Source organism: Tauraco erythrolophus, chromosome W (assembly GCF_009769465.1).
Source record: "Tauraco erythrolophus isolate bTauEry1 chromosome W, bTauEry1.pri, whole genome shotgun sequence".
In the NCBI taxonomy this organism is placed as follows: Eukaryota; Metazoa; Chordata; class Aves; order Musophagiformes; family Musophagidae; genus Tauraco; species Tauraco erythrolophus.
Window position 1 is genome coordinate 16,713,411 of NC_141497.1, and position 21,963 is coordinate 16,735,373.

Here is a 21,963-nt window from a genome sequence, read left to right on the forward strand (position 1 = left end):
ATTAACTGATCATTTCCCATTCGAAGTTCCACTTTTCCTTTCTCAATTGTTCCAATAAGTCTTGCCCCAACAGAGGCTTTGGTGAATTTGGCATATATAAAAATTTATGTATTCCCAATTTAAATTCAAGAGGTTTTAAAAAGTACGCCTTTTCACTTTGGCCAGTAGCTCCCCTTACCGTTACAAAATTGTCAACTACAGGTGTCAAAGCTTGATTTAAAACTGAGAATGTTGCTCCAGTGTCGACCAAAAATTCCATAGTCTGTTGTTGTTTCCCTAGCTCTAATATAACCAGTGGATCCGCTAGGGTAGATTCCCCGGGTCCCCTGCGGAGAAGGGATTTGGAGATGTTCTGAGACGACTCAATATGAGTTAGCTGCAAGAAGTCTCGTTTATTGCGCAGTTCTTATTGCTTATATAGACAGTTTTTGCCAATAATCCTGAGACCACACCTTTTCTACACCATTATTGGATGATACATACGCTTGTCATATTTAACAGCTTATTTCAAACAGACACCCGCCTAGCGAAGCTCTGCTCTAAGCAAACACTACTCCCTTATCATACTGCATAGTTTTCTTATCCTTTACTTCAAGGGCATTCTGCCCTTGAGGCCTAACTTTCAAGCTCCAGTCCTTATTTACACAGGGTTTTCTTCGTGCAGTCTCTTTCAAGATCCACACTCCAACAATTCCCCCTTTCTTTTCTTGCACGAAGAAAACCCTGCGCACAAGGCTGGCAACCCCAGTTACTAGCATATTGTTTTGGTACAGCCTTGCAAAAGCAGTTTCTAGCATACTACTTCCCTTTCCGAGGGCTTTACTATTTCCACTATACCCAAGATTCCACTGAGCAGGAGGGTGTCAGTCGGCAGGGTCATCGCGGAGAAGGGAGGCAGGCACGGCACCTTCAGGGCGTCCCCTGTTTATCCACACAGTGTGCTCTGCAGCCTCCTTCAGCTCCGCTCTGAGCCATCCCCTTTACACCCTCAACAGAGTCTATGAAAAAGATACTGACTGGGCGTTGCTGCACGCATGGCCAGTGCGTGCAACAAGGCCGCCAGGTATGTGCTCTGCTGGCCAACAGCGGTTTTTGCAGATCGCAACATGTTGTTCAACAACAACCCTCCCAGCTTCCTTTTTCAAAGTTACGTGCTCACAACTAAGTCCAGTTTGTAATTCTTTGTCATTAATTTGGTGCCAGTTAATTCTTCTCCTTCCAGTAGCTCCCTTCTGATTGGAAAAGACGCACAAAGCATATATACAAGCAATATATACAAGCAACTTTCACACACGTAATATACTAAATCATAAGAAACATAAAGACAGTTTACATACCAATATGCAATCTTCTATTACAATTCTTTTGAACCATTTTTCTCATTCTGCGTCTCTGTCATCCCTGTTTGATCTGTCAAATCTTGGATCCCTTTTTCTCTATCTCACTTCACTGGAATTTTACACAATTTACACAATTTACACAATTTACACATGCTTTTCTTCGTGCAGTCTCTCCAATGATCCATGTCCATTGGCTATAAGCCAAGCTCCAACGATTCCCCCTTTCTTTTCTTGCACAAAGAAAGCCCTGTGCACGAGACTGGAAATAGCTTGCTGAATAAGTTTCCATAGAATTCCTAAGCCAAGTAATAATAAGAGTATTATGATGAGCCATCGCAAGCCTTCTTTTACTAGGCTTAACAGCCATGGTGACAGGTTGCCAAACAAGCCTTTTAACCAGGAGTCGAACCAACTATCCTCTACCACAATTTTCCTTGAATGTTCCTTAAGCCATTGCAATTGTTTGTGGATGGACTCACTATGGTCACTTAGATTAAAACAACACATGCCTTCAAATTCTTCACAGCCGTGTCCTTGAGCTAGAAGCAAAAAATCAATAGCCGCACGATTCTGTAAAATAGCGTGCCTAAGGCTATTTTGGTCTAATAGTAATTGTTCTAAGATTGTTTTAACGTTAAATGAGTTCATTCAATAACAGCTTGTCCCGTAGGCGAATGAGGGATACTGGTAGTGTGAGTCACTCCCCAATCCTGTAAAAGGGTACTATACCGGACCACTGTCTGTCCCGATTTTCTTATATTCAAAACAATTGAATATAAGTAATATCAGTTTGCCATAATTCATTGGCACATAAACCTCTTGGATTTACTCCTGTTGTAATATTTGAAGGCACAATATGTTGACAGTCAGGGCAGGCGCGTACAATCTGCTGAGCTTGATCTGCTGTCTGACCTGATGGAGAGCATCATCTACCACCAATTGACAAATTGTAGGACTATTCATCATTCCTTGAGGCAGTACAATCCAATGATATAGTTGTGTGGGTCGTTCATTGTTAAGCACTGGAACTGAAAAGGCAAATCTGGGACAATCGTTAGGGTGTAAATAAAAAAAGTAAAAAAAAAAACCAATCTTTTAAATCAATCACCATCAAATGCCACATTCAGATATCATAGTAGGATTTGGTACACCTGGTTGTAAAGCCCATATTGGTGACGTGATTGCATTAATAGCTCTTAAATCCTTTAGCATAAATCTCCATTTTCCTGATTTCTTTGGGATAACAAATTGTCGTGGGTTAGGCCGCTCCAGCAACCGAACCCTCACAGCCGCTCACTCACCCTCCCCCACCCCCAGGAATGAGGGAGAGAATTAAAGGAGAAACGGGAAACCCGTGGGTTGAGATAAGAACAATTTAATACAGATGATTTAATACACAGTGTAGATGCTCACCACTCCCTCTTATCCGCAGCCCGTCTCGTCCCGAAGCTGCAATCCCGGACGAACGCGAGGCCCTGAAATAGAGAGGGGCAGAGAGAGATAGTACTCCGAGAGTGGGAGTACTGGAAGAGAGAGGAAAGAAAAAAAAGGCAATAGAGCAAAAGCGCAGCAAGCGCAAAAGAGCACAAGCGGTGAAAGAGCCAAAGCGCAAAAGCCCTTCTGTCCGGCTGTCCCTCACTTTTATACTGGGCATGACGCTGCATGATATGGAATACTAATTGGCCAGTTTGGCCCTCAATCTTAAGTTCCACCACAAATCACAAGAGGAATCGTGGCCCCCTTGTCCCGGCTATGCTCCCCCCTTATCCCGCCGTGCTTCTGCACTCCGGCACACTGAAAAGTCCTTGGAGTCTCACGTCCAACCACAAACATCAGCTCGCTATCAACATTCTTCTCAGAGCGAGCCTCTGAGTAAAACCAAAACATGGAGCTCTTCTATCTGCTTCTTATGTTGGGGGCTCCAGAACTGGACGCAGTACTCCAGGTGAGGTCTCACGAGGGCAGAGCAGAGGGGGAGAATCACCTCCCTCGACCTGCTGGCCACGCTCCTCTTGATGCAGCCCAGGATGCGGTTGAGCTTCTGGGCTGCAAGAGCACATTGCCGGCTCATATTGAGCTTCTCGTCCACCAGTACTCCCAAGTCCTTCTCCTCAGGGCTGCTCTCGATCCATTCTCCGCCCAGTCTGTATTTGTGCCTGGGATTGCCACGACCCAGATGTAGGACCTTGCATTTGGCCTTGTTGAACTTCATGAGGTTGACACGGGCCCACCTCTCCAGCCTGTCGAGGTCCCTCTGGATGGCATCCCTCCCTTCCAGCGTGTCGACGGCACCACACAGCTTGGTGTCATCGGCGAACTTGCTGAGGGTGCACTCCATGCCACTGTCCATGTCACCGACAAAGATGTTGAAGAGGGCCGGGCCCAACACGGACCCCTGAGGGACGCCACTCGTGACCGGTCTCCACTTGGACATCGAGCCGTTGACCACTACTCTCTGAGTGCAGCCATTGAGCCAATTCTTTATCCACCGAGTGGTCCATCCATCAAACCCATGCCTCTCTAGTTTAGAGAGAAGAATGTCGTGCGGGACAGTGTCAAAAGCTTTGCACAAGTCCAGGTAGATGATATCCGTTGGTCGACCCTTGTCCACCGATGCTGTCACCCCATCATAAAAGGCCACCAAGTTGGTCAGGCACGATCTGCCTTTGGTGAAGCCATGTTGGCTGTCACCCACCACCTCCTTGCTCTCCATGTGCCTTAGCATGGTTCCCAGGAGAATCTGCTCCATGACCTTGCCAGGCACAGAGGTGAGGCTGACCGGCCTGTAGTTGCCCGGGTCCTCCTTGTTCCCCTTTTTAAATATGGGGGTTATGTTCCCTCTCTTCCAGTCAGCGGGGACCTTGCCAGACCGCCTCGACTTCTCAAATACAATGGCCAGTGGCTTGGCAACTTCATCCACCAGTTCCTTCAGGACCCGCGGATGGATCTTATCAGGTCCCATGGACTTGTGCACCTTCAAGTTCCTCAGATGTTCCCGAACCTGCTCTTCAAGTACAGTGGGCGGTGGTTCATCCTCACAGTCCCTGCTAGTTCTTTCCACAGCTTGGGTGGTAAGACAAGAGGCTTTATCAGTGAAGACTGAGGCAAAAAATTCATTGAGTAACTCAGCCTTCTCTATGTCCCGGGTAACCAGAGCACCAGTATCCTTCCGGAGGGGGCCTACATTCTCTTTGGACTTCCTTTTGTCCCCTACATACCTATAGAAGCATTTCTTATTGCTTTTTATATCCCTTGGCAAATTCAATTCCTTCAGGGCTTTAGCCTTCCTCACCTGATCCCTGGTCACTCGTACAGCTTCTCTGTATTCCTCCCAGGCTATCTGTCTCTGCTTCCACCCTCTATAGGCTATCCTCTTCATTTTCAGTTGGTCCAGGAGCTCCTTGCTCATCCACGCGGGCTTCCTGGTCTTTTTGCCCGACTTGTTCTTCATCGGGATGCACCTCTGCTGAGCTTGGAGGAGGTGCTCCTTGAATGTGGACCATCTTTCCTGGGCCCCTCGTCCCTCCAGGGCTGCCTCCCACGGCACTTTGCCCATCAGGTCCTTGAAGAGGCCAAAGTCCGCCTTCTTGAAGTCTAGGGTACAGAGCTTGCTGAATGGTTTCCTTGCTGCCCCATGGATCTTGAACTCCACCGTGTCGTGGTCACTGCAGCCAAGGCTGTCCTTAAGTTTCACATTGCCCACCAGTCCCTCCCTGTTGGTGAGCACAAGGTCAAGCATGGCACCCCTCCTTGTCGGCTCCTCTTTTTAAACATATCCTACATTTTACAGTTGTTATTTTGGCTATTTCTAGCATTTTTACTGAGACTATGTGTCTCCTTAGGAGAGCTTTCAATGCTTCTGCTCCTCAATGACATTCCTTATGTTTTGTTTTTATTATTTCCCTCATTAAAGATGGTGGGATTATTACTTGGCCTGTTATTGTCACCCACCATCCTGCCAAAATTTTCTTTGCATTTAGTAACTTTCCCAATTTTTCATTTTCTTCTGAGTATTTAGGTTTATCTCTCAGTAATGTAATAGTTTTAGTAGGAATTAATGCCATTTGTAAAGCATTTCTTTTTTGCAATCTCCCTTGCAGCTCTGTCTGTCAAATTATTTCTTATAATTGCTTTAGCATTCCCTGACTGGTGTGCTTTATAGTGCATGATTGTTATCTTAGTCAGCTTCTGAACTGCTTGTGTTAATTGTAAAATTTTTTCCTTATATTTGCCTCTTTGCAACCACTCCTCCAAAAAAGGACTGTCGTGGGTTAGGCCGATCCGGCAACTAAACTCCACGCAGCTCTCCCACTCCAGTAAAGTGGAGAGGAGAAAAATGTGATAAAAGAGCTGAGGGTCGAGACAAGAACAGAGCAGCACCCACCAACCACGGTCCCGGGCAAAAGAGGCTCAGTTTCCTTTAAGCAAAACAGTTTATTAACAGCTACCTACAAAGAGAAAAGCAAACAAAAACGGTTACTTGAGAGGATAACAAGAAAACAAGGCCAGGTCTTAAAAACAACACCACTCCCCCCCTTTGCCTTTTCTTCCCAGCTCTACCTCCTTCCCCCAGCGGCGCAGGGGGCAGGGAATGGGGGAGTGCAGGTCAGTTCATCCCATGTTGTTACTGCCGCTTCTCTTAAAGGAGAAGGAGTCCTTACACCATTGTCCCTTGCTCCAGTGGATCCCCTACTCACGAGGAAAATCCACAGACTTCTCCAGCGTGACCGCAGGATGCAATCCTTACCCCATCAGACTGCTCCAAGTGCGGGCTTTACCACAGTCTTGAATTCTTAGGGAGTTGTTGCCACTCGCTCTGGTGTGGGTCGTCATACAGACTTTAAATGCGCTCTGGCATGGGTCATCATATCGACCTTAAATGCGTCTCCGTACAGACTTTAAATGCGCCTCGACCTGTGCCCATGATTCACAACAGTCTTCGGGCTCAGGCATCTCCTTTAAACAAAACACCTCCTCATCGGCGGGGGTTGTCCATGGACTTTAGATGCGTACTGTACTCAGGCTCTGGCATCTCTTCTCCTCAATGTGGATCGTTCCACGGGCTGCGAGTGGGTCTCTGCTCCCCTGAGGACTGCCTTTGGCTGTGAGGGGGACGCTTGCAAGGGGACTCAACTGCAGCACATGTTGTCCCGTTCCATCTTCACTGACCTGGTGTCTGTGTGGCCGTTCGTCTCAGATATCAGTCTTTTCTGGGTGAACTCGGCCTGGTGGGCACCCCGGGAGCGGGGCTCTCCCCAAGTTCCCCAAGCGGCTCCACCGCAGCCATCCTCAGCGGGTGGCACTGGCCCAGCACGGGTCGCTGTCTGGCCGGGCGCCGGGAGCAGGGGCCGTGTCCCCCTCCCCTCTCTTCACTCCTGGGCACAGGCACACCTTTCCGGTTCCTTTGTCCCGACGTAAATAGGGCAATTTGCAGAGGCTCCGATTGGCTCAAGCTCCGAGGGGGATGGGAGTCTGTTCTGATGGGCAGGTTCTGCCACCCGGACCTCCCCCCTCACATCAAATCATGACATAGGTGAATCAATTCCATGGAGAATTCTAACCACGAATTTGACTAAATTGGAACATAAAAATAAAAATACACAGTATAAACAAAAAACTGTTATAAAATTGCAAGAAAAAGTGAAAATTAAAAAAAAAACAGTGAAAAGTTACAGGAAATCGAGCTGATTGTGAGAAACTATTAAATCGTGTTTTTACTAAGATAGGAAGGTTTTGGAATGTAGGATGGTTCTTATGATCAGTCAATAAAGAAAAGAATAAGCCAAATGATCATGGAATGAAAATGTGATAAAACTAATCAAACATCGAATAAGGTGACAAGTTAGGACTCTGTCTGGTCAATGACCATTTTATCACAATTCCAGTACATGGCAAAGGCTACTTGGTGTTTTACTTGGGACAGATCGCGACTTTCTCAGTCTCCGAGGGCTGAGAAAGTGTATCCAGGGGTATGGGCTTCTGAGATTCCAGGTAAAGCAAAGAACGCTGTACTGATAAAGGTGGAAGTAAAACCTGGTTCTGGTGCAGTTAGAATAAAACAATATCCTTTAAGGTTGGTAGACCCAAAGGGCATAAAAGAAACAATTGAAAAAATCCAGAAGTTTGGGTTACTGATTGAATGTGAATCAGAATATAATACCCCAATTTTACCAGTAAAGAAACCAGATGGGAAATACAGAATAGTACAAGATTTAAGAGCAATAAAGAGAATTGTGGAGGATCTGTATCCAGTAGTAGCAAATCTGTACACTTTGTTAACCAGTCTGAAAGAAACATATGAATGGTTCACAGTTCTGGATTTAAAGGATGCATTCTTGTGCCTCACCTTGGCCCCTGAAAGCCGTAATTTATTTGCTTTTGAATGGGAAAACCCCGATTTGGGACGTAAAACTCAACTCGCTTGGACAGTGTTACCTCAAGGATTTAAAAACAGCCCTACAATTTTTGGGAACGAATTAGCAAGGGAATTGGAACTTTGGGAAAGGCCTCCAGGCAATGGCATTCTTTTACAATATGTGGATGATATTTTGATAGCTACAGAAAAGAGAGAAGAGTGTAAAGAACGGACTGTGAATTTATTGAACTTCCTTGGATTAAGTGGTTATCGAGTGTCATTACAGAAAGCCCAAATCCTGCAGAGGGAGGTGATCTACTTGGGATACCTGATTTCCCAGGGACAACGACAACTTGGAAATGAAAGGAAGGAGGCCATCTGCAAGACTCCAGAACCAACTACAGTAAAGGAACTTCGAACTTTTCCAGGAATGACAGGTTGGTGTTGTTTATGGATTCATAATTATGGACTATTAGTGAAATCTTTATATGAACTTCTGAAAGACAATCAGAAACAATTAATCTGGACTGACGAGGCCAAAAGAGCCTTCAAAGAATTAAAATTAGAACTGATGAGAGCCCCTGCTTTGGGCTTGCCAGATGTGACGAAACTTTTTTGGCTGTTTGCATATGAAAAACGAGGAGTGGCCCTGGGAATTTTAGCCCAAAAGCTGGGACCCTACAAGCGAGCAGTAGCATATTTTTCCAAACAATTGGACGCAGTCAGCAAAGGATGGCCAGGATGCCTCCGGGCAGTGGCGGCTGTCGTCGTAATCATTCGAGAGGCTCGCAAGTTTACCCTAGGGCAGAAAATGATTGTTTATACTTCCCACACAGTAATTTCTGTCTTAGAACAGAAAGGTGGACATTGGTTATCACCGTCAAGATTCTTAAAATATCAGGCGATCCTGATGGAGCAGGATGATGTGGAAATCGTTACATCTACAATAGTTAACCCTGCCTCTTTCCTGAGTGATAAATAGGAAACTGAACCCATCGTACATCACTGCATAGAGACAATTGAACCTGCCTGTGCGAGCAGACCGGACCTGAAAGAAGAACCACTGGAAGAGGCCGATCATACCTGGTACACAGACAGGAGCAGCTTTGTGAAGAATGGAGTCTGAATGGCCGGGTATGCGGAGACAACAACTGATCAGGTAATAGAAGCAAGATCTCTCCCAAAAGGTACGTCTGCACAGAGGGCAGAAATAATTGCCTTGGTGAGAGCGCTGGAGCTTGCTGAAGGACTGCGAGTAAATATATGGACAGATTCAAAGTCTGCCTTTGGTGTAGTACATGCTCATGGAGCGATCTGGAAAGAACGAGGACTTTTAACCACACAAGGAAAAGGTATTAAACATGCCGATATGATACTGCGACTTTTAGAAGCAGTCCAGCTTCCAACTTCCAATGTGGCCATCATGCATTGTAAAGGACACCAAAAAGGTAACACTGAGAAGGAGGTGTGTAACGAATTGGCTAATCATAAGGCGAGGCAAGCAGCGGAACAAGGTGAGGTATTAAGTTTGATCCCAGAAAAATCCTTATCACTACCTGAAAAGGTAGAATATGATGAAAAAGATAAAAAGCTTATCAAAGATTTAAAAGCGAAGGTTAATCCATCAGGATGGGCAACAGTAGAGGACAATCGAATAATAGTTCCCTTTAGAATACTATGGATGTTGATAAGAACTGAGCATGGCAAAACTCATTGGGGAACAGAAGCTTTAGACAATTCTCTCTCTAAGCAAATAATAGCCCGAAGTTTATTTCAAACTGTGAAAAATGTGGTTAGTAAATGTGAAACCTGTTTAAAGAATAACTCAAAGGTAGAAAATCGGGTAAAGTTTGGCAATATTGGCAAAGGATGTGTTCCAGGTCAAAATTGGCAAATAGACTTCTCGGAATTGCCTAGGAAAGGGGGGTATAGATATCTGTTAGTATTAACAGATACCTATTCCGGATGGCCTGAAGCATTTCCCTGTCGGACTAACAAAGCCCAAGAAGTGACTAAAGTTTTGTTCAGAACATGAGTGGGGCTGGGACAGGAACAATGAGGCTCCCCTCTTGACAGGAACAATCGGAGAAGGGATCCAAATAGGTTGCCAAATGATCAGTGGAACCATCCATGAGAAAGCAACTCAAATTACTGTAGAAGGAACCAATAATTCTGTGCTCACAAAGAATCTTTGTGCCCTCGAAAATGAAAAACTGGAATGCTGGAGCAATTTTACATTAACCCAGCCTGTCTTTATAATCTGTCTCCACCTAGCACAATGCCACCTATGCTAAATACTCTGTTTTTTGAAATTGGACCTTACGTAATTCAGAATATGGGTCAACAGATATTGTTGAACCCGTCATGTTATTACAGATGCACTTGGTGCAGCCCAAAACAATATCTCTTTAGCTCTCATCCAAGAGAGATGAGCTCTCATCCATCCATCTTTAGCTGCATCCAAGCTCAATTGTGGATCCAATCCACAACAGCTATGATTATAAAGGAAGGTGAAGAAGGCACTTTACCCAATGAGATTCATAAAGTGATATTGGATAAGGCAAATAATTTTGAAAAAAGATTCTAATCTTGGTGGCGGTTAGTTAATTTTACTTATGATCCCAAAAATGATATGGTCACAGCCTTTGTGTTAACTATACACAATGCTTCGGTATACACAATATATCCAATCATTGCATTAGGATTGAATCACAATGGAACTACATTATATCCCTTGGAACACAGAGTGTGGGCACGAAAGAATGAGAATAAATGGCAAACAATTGACATTAGCACGTGTTGTGCAAGGGCAACAAGGATTCATTTGTGAAAGCAATACCATCAGAGCTCAAGACATCTGTCTTGACACTGAACAGAATGTTTGTCATTTTGAGATACATCCTGACGAAAAACCTAAAACTGTAAGAACTTCCTGTAATTCCATTTTGGTAGATAAGGTTACTAGAAATATGAATGATCACTCTAACCTTTGTATCTGTAATTTTGTAACTATCACAGGATGTGTTTTTACTTATTTAGCTCCTATCACCAATTAACCAAATTGACTACTCACAATTCTTAAACATGAACAATAAGATTTTTTGCGAAAGAATTCGCAAGGATAAAGAAAAGGGGGGAATTGTTACCCAACAATAAAGGGGTTAAAGTTTTGTGTAACAGTTTGATGAAGGGTTCAGTTGGCAGTAGGTGATTTACACATACCTAAAGAAACTAACAAGAAGTCCATCCTTGAAGCTGTCAGCAGTGATTAAAACAGAGACTCTTTGTCAAGAACTGTCTGCTCTTGGAGGGAACATCCCAGAAACTGCAGAAACTGCATAAACTTTGTTATCATGTTTTTCTAAACTGTGAACATGCAGTGACTTGGGGGAAAAGGTAATTCTGGCAGGGGGAGATCACGACCACCGACTCACGGACCACCTACCCTAATTACACCCCAGACCCAAAAGAAAGGGGCGGAGGAGGAAAACTGAGCATGCAAAGTAATTTACATGAAAAGCGAGAGAAAATAAACCAATTGTTTCAGAATATGTAAATATGTTATGAATTATGCATGATTATAGTGTATAACTAATTTTCTGTCCAGAAGCCGGTGTGCACGCTAGGAGGAGAAATCCCCCGTGCACCCAGCGCTGCAATAAAGAATACCTGCTTTCTAAAACTTTAAAACAAGTCTTGGAAAGTTCAGTTTCCTTTTCAGGTATCACCGGATAGCCGAGCACTACGGGCGCCGGTGTGGGACACAAAGGCACTGGAGCCGCCGCCGCCACGATACCTCCTGCTCCTCTTGGCTGCGGTAGAACCCCGGCTGCTATTCCTGACTGCAGCAATGACGGAGCCGTAGGAAGGACAGATCCCACTGAAGTAACTGGCTGTACAGGTGGCTGTAGCGCGGAGGAGGAAGGGGGAGGCCGCTGGGGCGAGGGGTGGGAGATACTCCAATGCTTTGCTTTGTCCGGTTAGTTTTGCTAACTGTTCCACTGGAGAGGGGTGTTCCAGCATCACAAAATCATGTGGAGAGGGATACTTAGGCAGAACATAATCCCGCGGGGAGGAGTAGGACCCCCGCGCAGTCCCCACGACTTTCTCAGTCTCCGAGGGCAGCGGAGACGCGGTGGGTACGCTGCCCGTGCTGTCCGGGGTCAGTCCTCCCTCAGATAACTCATCGTCCCCTTCAGAACCTTCACCCGCAGATTCGTCAGAGCCCGGTAATTCTTTTCCTTCTCTTCCTGCTGTCCACTGCTGCATTATGTCATATAGGGAGCCCCACGTACATAGCAGGTTGACTATGCTCTTATCTCCAAACATGGTCTCATGAATTAACTTATCCCCTAACAGTTCCCAAGCTTCTGGGTTAAGGGCAGTGTTAGGATCAGCCACAAACTCATGTTCTGCTGCCCAATTTAGCAATTCACAGAGAGCTTCGTCACTTATGTCAGCTCCCGTGATCGTTATCACAGATTTGAAGGCAGAAAACATCATGCTTTCTTTCACGGAGCTTTGCCCCATCTTTTCAGTCTAGAGTTCCGTCCCCGGAGCCCCGGGAAGGGGGGTGCACGTACCTTCTAAATTCAGTTGCAGTTGTATCACGTCGGGGTCACCAAATGTCGCTGTTGTACCGAGGACGGAGAGAAAAACGACATAGAACTCAGGTCCAGGAGAAAATGCCAAAATGCCAATATTTAATTAATTACAAATCCATATATATAACATGGTTCGCAAGAATGGCCAAGGCTATTGGTCGCTTGACCATCCACCTCCCAGAGTGATTGGCTAAATGCTACAACACCCATTTCAAAACAACTTTCCCAGTGTGCCATAAACAAGACTGCATAACAAGCTACAGGTGCAAGATAAAGTCTTAGTTTACAAAAACCTCAAACTGTTTCTCAGCTAGCCTGCATGGGAAAAAGAACTTTCACAGGATGCTGCAGCAGCTGGAAAATTTCTCTGCTTCTAGCTTTTTAGTATCCACACTGCTCTAGCGTGAGTCCCTTCCACAGGGTGCAGTCCTTCAGGAACAGACTGCTCCAGCATGGGTCCCCCATGGGGTCACAAGTCCTGCCAGAAAACCTGCTCCAGCATGAGCTCCTCTCTCCACGGGTCCACAGGTCCTGTCAGGAGCCTGCTCAAGTGCAGGCTTCCCACAGAGTCACAGCCTCCTTTGGGCATCCAACTGCTCTGGCGTGAGGTCCTCCATGGGCTGCAGGTGGATCTCTGCTCCACTGTTAACCTCCACGGGCTGCAGGGGGACAGCCTGCCTCGCCATGGTCTTCACTATGGGCTGCAGAGGAATCTCTGCTCCGGCACCTGGAGCACCTCCTCCCCCTCTTTCTTCACTGAACTTGGTGTCTGCAGAGTTGTTTCTCTCATATAGTCTCACTCCACTCTCCAGCTGCAATTGCTGTTGTGCAGTTTTTTTCCCCCCCTTCTTAAATATGTTATCACAGAGGTGCTACTGTAATTCAACAATGAAGGGGTTAAAATTTTTGTGTAAAAATTTCATGAAGGGTTTAGTAGGCAGTTTGCACATACCTAAGGAACATAACAAGATGAGCATCCTTGAAGCTGCCAGGAGTGATTAAAACAGAGACTCTTTATCCAGAACTGTCTGCCCTTGGAGGAAACATCCCAGAGAACATATAAACTTTGTTCTCATGTTTTTCTGAGCTGTGAACATGCAGTGACTTGGGGAAAAGGTAATTCCGGCAGGAGGAGATTGTGACCACCGACTCATGGACCATCTCCCCTAAACACACTCCAGACCCAAAAGAAAGGGGCGGAGGAAGAGAACTGAGCATGCGAAGTAATTTACATGTAAAGTGAGAGAAAATTAACCAATTGTTTAACAATGTTTAATTGTTTAACAATGAATATGTAAACATGTTATGAATATGCATGACTGTAGTGTATAACTAAGTTTCTGTCCAGGGGCCAGGTGTGCATGCCAGGAGGAGATATCCCCCATGCACCTGGCGCCGCAACAAAGTAATGCCGCTTTCTAACACTGCAAACTGTGTTAGAGAGTTTCTGTCTGGATTTTCGGTGACACTACCACTGTCGCTGATTGGCTCGGCCTTGGCCAGCGGCAGGTCCGTCTTGGAGCTGGCTGGCATTGGCTCCATTGAACATAGGGAAAGCTTCAGGCATCTTCTCACAGAAGCCACACCTGTAGCTCCCCCGCTACCAAAACCTTGCCACACAAACCCAATGCAGTTGTGTCAAGTTTTACAGCTTGGCCATCAGTACGGGATAAAGGAAGCACAAAACAAAAAAAAAGAGAACCTAGTGTCATGGTAGAAATGTAAAAAGATATATAATTGCAGTACTGTTGACAGAATAATCCAAGATATTCCCCCTCTAGCAGCTGCTTTAAAATATGGGTGTCTTTGACGAGGCCTTAAAAATAGCCTCGTATTGACCAAAAGCCATACTCCTAAAAGAGGAACAATATTCAGTTGTAAAAAATCTTCAATTCAAAGTCCAGGACATTTGGTTTGGGCAATGAGTGATGGAACTTAGACGACACATTTACCTCTAAATGGTAAGGTAAAGCAAATAACTCTAGGCATGCCAACATTATGTGCAATTCAGAAAAAAGCTCCTTTTAGAGGAACTTCAGAAAATTTGAAATTGGAATGAACAAAAAAGTCAGAAATAAATAAAGAATGGAATGAACCTTCTTCAGGGGTAAAAATAAGTTGAGCACTGGAATCTTTATTGACTCCTTTAGCAATATATAGAAACAGAGAATAGACATATCAGCTAACAGGTCAGGTAAAAAAAAAAAAAAATTGGCAAATATAACCAGGAAGGGATTTAAGGATTTGAATGTACAATTACAAGCCACATCGAAAATGACTTTACAAAACAGAATGGCTTTAGATATGCTCTTACTCAAAGAGCATGGGGTCTGTGGGTACCTGAAAGATAGAATTGACCGTTGTTGCATACACATTCCAAATGTGACTCAAGATGTAGAACATGACTTGGACTTACTAGAGAAAGTGGAGGAGAGGACTCAAGAACTTCAGCAAAACATGCAAGAAAGTTGGATAGGTAAAATTTTTAACGAATTAAGATGGAATTTGAGTTCTTGGATAAAATCATTAATTAGCACTGCAATTGTCTTGTTAATAATCTTTTTGGCGATTATTTTATTTTACTGTTGTTTAAAAAACCAAATAAATAGCAAGACTGCATTTAATCGGATGATTATCCAAGCAGTGGTCAAACAGCAAGACGAAATAAACACTCTCCCAATCATTTTAAAGGTCAAATTTAAGAGCGAGAATGATATGCAATTTTATGTAAAAGAACTTATGTAACAATGATTCAACAAAACAAGTGTATAAAAACCTATGGATTTTGATGCTAGGGTGCACACGCTTGGACGGAGCTATCCCCCGTGCCCCCAGCGCTGAAATAAAGGAGTGTCTGTTCATCTACCTTGTGTAGATGAATTTTATTCCTGGCTGGTAACAGGAACAAGGCTAATTGAGCAAAGGTTAAAAAGTGCACGGTGAAGAAGACTACGAGCCTTCCTCTGAAAGACACCAATAGACGACCACCAGATGGCAGTGCGCATGCGATGAGGGGAGGATCAGATGATAATGAGTTCCTGGAATTAATCTCCATAAGCAACACCTATTCTTAGAATGAATTGCAATAATCCAGCCTATACTAATGATTATGTATGATTATGCGTGATAAATATTTGCCTGTTTCACGGCACGGTGTGCAGACTTGTAGTGAAGAGATCCCCCTTGCACCCAGTGCCACAATAAACATACCTGCTTTATAACTCTCCAGGAGTTGTAGAGTCTGTTTCCGCACGTCAATTTGGCGACCCAGATGGGACCCTCTCTGTCCGGCTGCGGGACCTGCAGTGCTCTTTCTGCCCCTGAGTTATTTTCACATATTGTGTTTTAGGAGCAGCCATGTCCATGCCTTTTAATAGGGCTCCCATACCAATCTTCTGAGCCTGCTCAAGGACCTGAGGATGCCAGGCAGCTTGAGCATCAGGATCAGAAAAGGTATTAGCTCCCATAAGAGCATCTGCTGGAACTCCATATCTAGGATCAGTTGGAGGCAATTGCATATTCCCAGCTGCAGCTCTTTCAGCCATCCTTCTCCAATTGGCCTCAAAAACTGTATATTGTACAGGTTGAAATAATACCTGACCTAAATGCTTAATATCAAATGGAGAGAGCAGCTCAGTATTCAGCACTCTAATAATCTGCATGACTTGAGGAGAACCCAGCCCATATTGTGCCACTTTGGATTGTAAATCTTGGACCACTCTCCAAGCGATAACTTCATGTTTGTCAGACTGACCTGAGTTAGGAAGAGATTTCTGCACAGGAAAGGCTTGGATGATACCCTCTGTGGGCTCACTACCACCTTGATCCACTGTTACATTGCCTTGATCGACCTGCACAGCACTTTGAGGCACTGTAACAACCTGTTCAGGTCCCTTTTCATCTTCAGGCATCCCGACTTTCTCTATTAAATCCCAGTCCCCAGCCTCCAGAGCCCGCCTCTTGACCGCTTCCCAAAACCATTTTGAATTTTTTGGATGCACAGTCACCTTACATTCTGGAAGCGTCCAAGGATGGTTGTGGGCCAGCTGTGTTACTTGTTGCTGGCGTCTGACCACCGCCACAGTTTCCCGCAGTGTAGTAAGCGTGTCCGTAGTAACACTGCTTGCATCGTCGGGCAGGAGTATGTCCGATGGTGTCACAGATGAGGAAGGCTGGCAGGGCACAGGTGCCGGGCCAGCGGGCGGTGTAGCGGCGGAGGCTGTGGACGGTTGTGGAGCCACGCACAGCAATGCAGCTTGGGGCGTTGCGGCTTGCGGCGACACCACTGTCCGTGCAGGCGCCGCTGCTGGGTCTGCCGGCGCCGCGCTCGGCGCCACTTCCGGGGCTGCCGCCGCACCAGTTGGCACAGCCAGCCCAGGTCGTCCTGGCGTGGGTCCAGCAGCGGTAGGCTGCCGCAACACCTCTGGCAGCGCCGTTAGTTGCTGTGATATTGATACCTGAAAAGGAAACTGAACTTTCCAAGACTCGTTTTGGAGTTTTAGAAAGCAGGTATTCTTTATTGCAGCGCTGGGTGCACGGGGGATTTCTCCTCCTAGCGTGCACACCCACCTTCTGGACAGAAAATTAGTTATACACTACAATCATGCATATTCATAACATATTTACATATTCTTAAACAATTGGTTAATTTTCTCTTGCTTTACATGTAAATTACTTTGCATGCTCAGTTCTCTTCCTCCGCCCCTTTCTTTTGGGTCTGGGGTGTATTTAGGGTAGGTGGTCCGTGAGTCGGCAGTCACGATCTCCCCCCGCCGGAATTACCTTTTCCCCCAAGTCACTGCATGTTCACAGTTTAGAAAAACATGATAACAAAGTTTATGCAGTTTCTGGGATGTTCCCTCCAAGGGCAGACAGTTCTTGATAAAGAGTCTCCCTCCTAATCACTCCTGGCAGCTTCAAAGCTTCCAGTTTTTCCTTTTCAAGGGCACGAAGATTCTTTGTGAGCACAGAATTATTAGTTCCTTCTACAGTAATTTGAGTCGCTTTCTCATGGATGGTTCCATTGATCATTCGGCAACCTATTTGGATCCCTTCTCCGATTGTTCCCGTCAAGAGGGGAGCCTCATTGTTCCTGTCCCAGCCCACTCATGTTCTGAGTATATTTGCATTCCATGCATAACTACAGTAGCTAAATTTAAGTTCAATTGTTTGAAAGATGGTCCCATACTTCCTGTGGACTTAAGGTAGGCGTGAGACCATGGACAACTTAGAGTGGAAGTGTTTACCATTTCAATCATACTTATCAGAATTGTGACACCAGGTCAATCTTATTGTAGTTGGTCCTGTGGCTTCTGCTGTCCATTGTTCCTCAGGCGCTTTCTTCACCCAGGAGTAATGAATCCAAGCAGGTCGTTCTCTGATCTTGATCGCCGAGCAGGTTGTCAGCAATATCTGGAATGGTCCATTCCACTTTTCCTCAAGGGGGTGACCTGAAATGGTTTTAACATAAACCCAATCTCCAGGTTTGAATGTATGCACTGGAGAATCTAATCCCTGTGCCCTGGTGGACATTACTACTTTGTTTACTTCTTCCAATTGTTTTCCTAACGCTATCAAATATTGTTGTAAGCCCAATTCTCCAACTTGACTGAGATCTTGCCCTTGATACCTAGTTTGAAATGGTTTCCCATATAAGATTTCAAAGGGACTCAATTTTTCCTTAGTTCTTGGTTTAGTTCGAAGCCTTAATAAGGCAATTGGAATGGCCTGATCCCATCTCAAGTTGGTTTCTTGACAAATTTTGCTTAGTTGTGTTTTTATTAAGTGATGCATTTTCTCCACCTGCCCGCTTGCTTGGGGGCGATAAGGTGTATGCCATTTCCAGTCAATTTCTAAAAATTTACTAACAGATTGCACTACTTGTGATACAAGATGCGGCCCTCTGTCTGAAGAGATTACTTCAGGGACTCCAAACCGAGGGATGATTTCCCTTAACAAAACTTTAGTCACTTCTCGGGCTTTGTTAGTCCGACAGGGAAATGCTTCAGGCCACCCGGAATAGGTATCTGTTAATACTAACAGATATCTATACCCCCCTTTCCTAGGCAATTCCGAGAAGTCTATTTGCCAATTTTGACCTGGAACACATCCTTTGCCAATATTGCCAAACTTTACCCGATTTTCTACCTTTGAGTTATTCTTTAAACAGGTTTCACATTTACTAACCACATTTTTCACAGTTTGAAATAAACTTCGGGCTATTATTTGCTTAGAGAGAGAATTGTCTAAAGCTTCTGTTCCCCAATGAGTTTTGCCATGCTCAGTTTTTATCAACATCCATAGTATTCTAAAGGGAACTATTATTCGATTGTCCTCTACTGTTGCCCATCCTGATGGATTAACCTTCGCTTTTAAATCTTTGATAAGCTTTTTATCTTTTTCATCATATTCTACCTTTTCAGGTAGTGATAAAGATTTTATTGTTGGGTAACACAACTGTGTCCGTTGCTCGCATGGCTTAAAGGGAAGGGGGTATTCAAGGATTCAACAGAAGTTTTTAATACTGACCCTTGGCGAGAGGCGGGACAGGTGCTGTTTGATGCTGCGACACACGGGGACTCGGCAGCGACTGGTTTACTAACAACCTGGCGTCTGGTCTCGGACTCGCTACAACAGCTTAAAGCGGACCGCGCCGCAGCTGCAGTCGCAAATGCCGCCACTAATCTCGCGTCATCAGCGGCAGCCGTAAATGCAGCCACAGCCGTAAATGCTGCCACCAATCCCTCGTCACCAGCTGCAGTGGTAAATCCCATGTCACCTACTACAGCAGGCACTACAGTGGACGGGTGTGACTTGCCACCACCACCCCCCGATTTACCTCCGCCGTCGCCCATCCCTGCTTCTACTTCTACAACTCCCCCCACCTCCTCTCCCCCTCCCGCTGCGCTGCTCGCTCCCTCTTCTATTTTTACAACTCCCTCTTCCACTTCTACAATTCCCTCCTCCACAGACTTACTGGGAGCTGCGATACCGCCGATTGAGATGGAGGGTCCAGATCCCCGCCGTCATTGGCAAAAACTCAAGGAGCAGGCAGAAAAGGAGGGAGAACATGACCTGGCACAGTGTCTTGCTTGTCCGGTTATCAGGACTCCTGATGGGCGTGCTGAATACAGGGGATTAGAGTTTGGGCTAGTGAAAGAGTTAAGAAAGAGCGTATTGGACTATGGTCTCACTTCCCCTTACACCCAAGGGTTGCTGCAATCGGTAATGTTTAATTATGAACTTACTCCTTTCGACATTAAACAGGTAGCAGCGCTCATATTCACACCCACCCAAAAGGTGATGTTTGAATCTCACTGGCACTCTGCCTGCGAACTAAAGACGCTGGAGAACTTTGAGAGACTGGACGATGACCCACTGAGGGGTGCAGGCATCCCTCAGTTAATGGGAGAAGCGCCTGTACATACTTCTCAATTGCAGGCACGCCTTAATCCAGCTATTCTAGCCCAATCCCGTCAGCTAGCATACCAAGCTATGCTGAAAACACCTGATACAGGAAAAGTCATGAGTTCCTTTACGTCCATCCGACAAGGAGCTAATGAACCGTACATGCTTTTTATAGATAAACTAAAGGAAGCAATAGAAAAGCAGGTAGAGAATGAGGCGGCAAGAGAGGCGTTATTAATGAAATTAGCAGTAGAAAATGCCAATGCAGATTGCAAATGTGTATTGGAACCCCTTAGGAATCCCACTATCATTGAAATGATGGAGGCGTGTCAGAAGGTGGGAACGATACAACATAAAATGGAAGCAATGGCAGCTGCCTTTGCAGCCATGAGGGTGGATCATCGGGTTTGTTTTAAGTGCGGGCGGCCTGGTCACTTTAAACGGGATTGCCCTAAAATTTCTGATCCTCCCGAACTTAAGAATGAAGGCCCGGGAGTCTGTTCGAGATGTGGGAAGGGATGCCACTATGTTAGAGCATGTCACTCTAAATATAGTCAAGAAGGGAAATTGCCGCAGGGAAACTTCAGGGGGAACGCGAGTCGCGGGCGTGTGCAGACGCAAGTGCCCCGACGTATTCCCCAAGTGGGTGCGGCCACCTCCAAGTGCGAACCACCGGCAGCGCAGGAATGGATGTGGCCACCCTCAGTGAAACAACAATAACGGATTCTGCGGTACATAAGATCCCAGTGGACGCAAAAGGGCCTGTGGGCCATGGATTAAGCGCACTGTTACTGGGACGGTCGAGTACAACTGTATAGGGTTTGTTTGTGTTGCCTGGAGTAATAGATGCGGATTTTGTAGGACAAATTCAGGCTATGGTTTGGACTCCTTCTCCACCTATTGTTGTACCCGCAGGAGCCCGAACAGCCCAATTAATACCCTTCCAGGGTCAACCCCTAAATATAGAAAAAAGGACAAGGGGGACTGGAGGTTTCGGATCCACAGGTCCTGCAGTACTATGGGTGCAACCGGTGACAGTACAACGACCCAAACAAACATGTACTGTGTGTAACGCTGAGGGCAAACCTACTACCGTCACGATGACGGGAATGATAGATGCTGGTGCAGATGTCACAGTTATTTCCTCAGCAAAATGGCCTTTGTCATGGCCAGTACGACCGGTGGCCTCTGGCCTGTCGGGTATTGAAGGCACTACCACATCATACCAGAGTGTTAATTTGATTCAAGTGATGGGTCCCGAGGGACAGGTCTCCACAATACGCCCCTATGTGGTGGGGGTTCCGCTCATCCTGTGGGGAAGAGATGTGCTGGCCTCTTGGGGAGTCACCATTGGAACTCAGCATTTTTCATAGGGATCACTGAAGTGCGGCCCACCGTTTCTATTACGTGGCTAACAGATAAACCTGTCTGGGTGGATCAGTGGCCCCTTACATGTGAAAAGCTCTGCACGCTGCATGAATTGGTTAACGAGCAATTACAACAGGGGCATATTGTGCCGACCACTAGTCCATGGAACACACCTGTATTTGTAATAAAAGAGAAAAATGGAAAGTGGCGACTGTTACATGACCTGCAGCAAGTAAATGCAGTAATGGAAAGTATGGGAGCCCTCCAACCAGGGCTCCCTTTCCCCAATTGGCCAATTACCATATTGGATCTAAAAGATTGTTTCTTTACCATCCCTCTTGCAGAGAAGGATGGGCCAAAATTTGCCTTTTCCACCCCATCAATGAATCAGAGCGAACCCATGAAGCGATATCATTGGGTTGTGCTGCCACAGGGTATGAAAAACTGTCCCACTATCTGTCAAATGTATGTGGCGCGAGCCCTCTCAGGAATAAGGCTTAAATATCCACAAATGTTGATCTATCATTACATGGATGATATCCTATTGGCCGGTCAGTCGCCTGATTTATTGGCAAGGGCGACTGAGGAAACAAGGGCAGCGCTTTCTGCGTATGGGTTACAGATCGCTCCGGAAAAAGTTCAAAAGGAGCAACCTTGGAAATATTTGGGGTGGAAAATCTCTAATGTCAACTGTGCAACATCAATGAATCACTCTGTGCACAGAAATACAAACCCTAAATGACCTTCAAAGACTGTTGGGTACCATAAATTGGGTCCGCCCCTTGCTAGGCATTGATAATCCTCAGTTCTCTCCTCTCTTTCATATGCTGAAGGGAGAGCCTTGTCGCAGCTGGAAGGCTTCAGGTGGCTCCAAGTAGACCAATGCTCT

The 21,963-nt window shown here is 45.6% G+C and overlaps 1 protein-coding gene across 1 annotated transcript in view; it reads right to left on the bottom strand.

The window, feature by feature from the left end:
• LOC147526239 (arrestin domain-containing protein 3-like) overlaps positions 1-21,963 on the bottom strand; it is a gene marked incomplete at its 5' end in the record, with an annotated part of 635,121 nt that overhangs the window by 34,570 nt on the left and 578,588 nt on the right. The gene's annotated exons all lie outside the window — the stretch shown is intronic.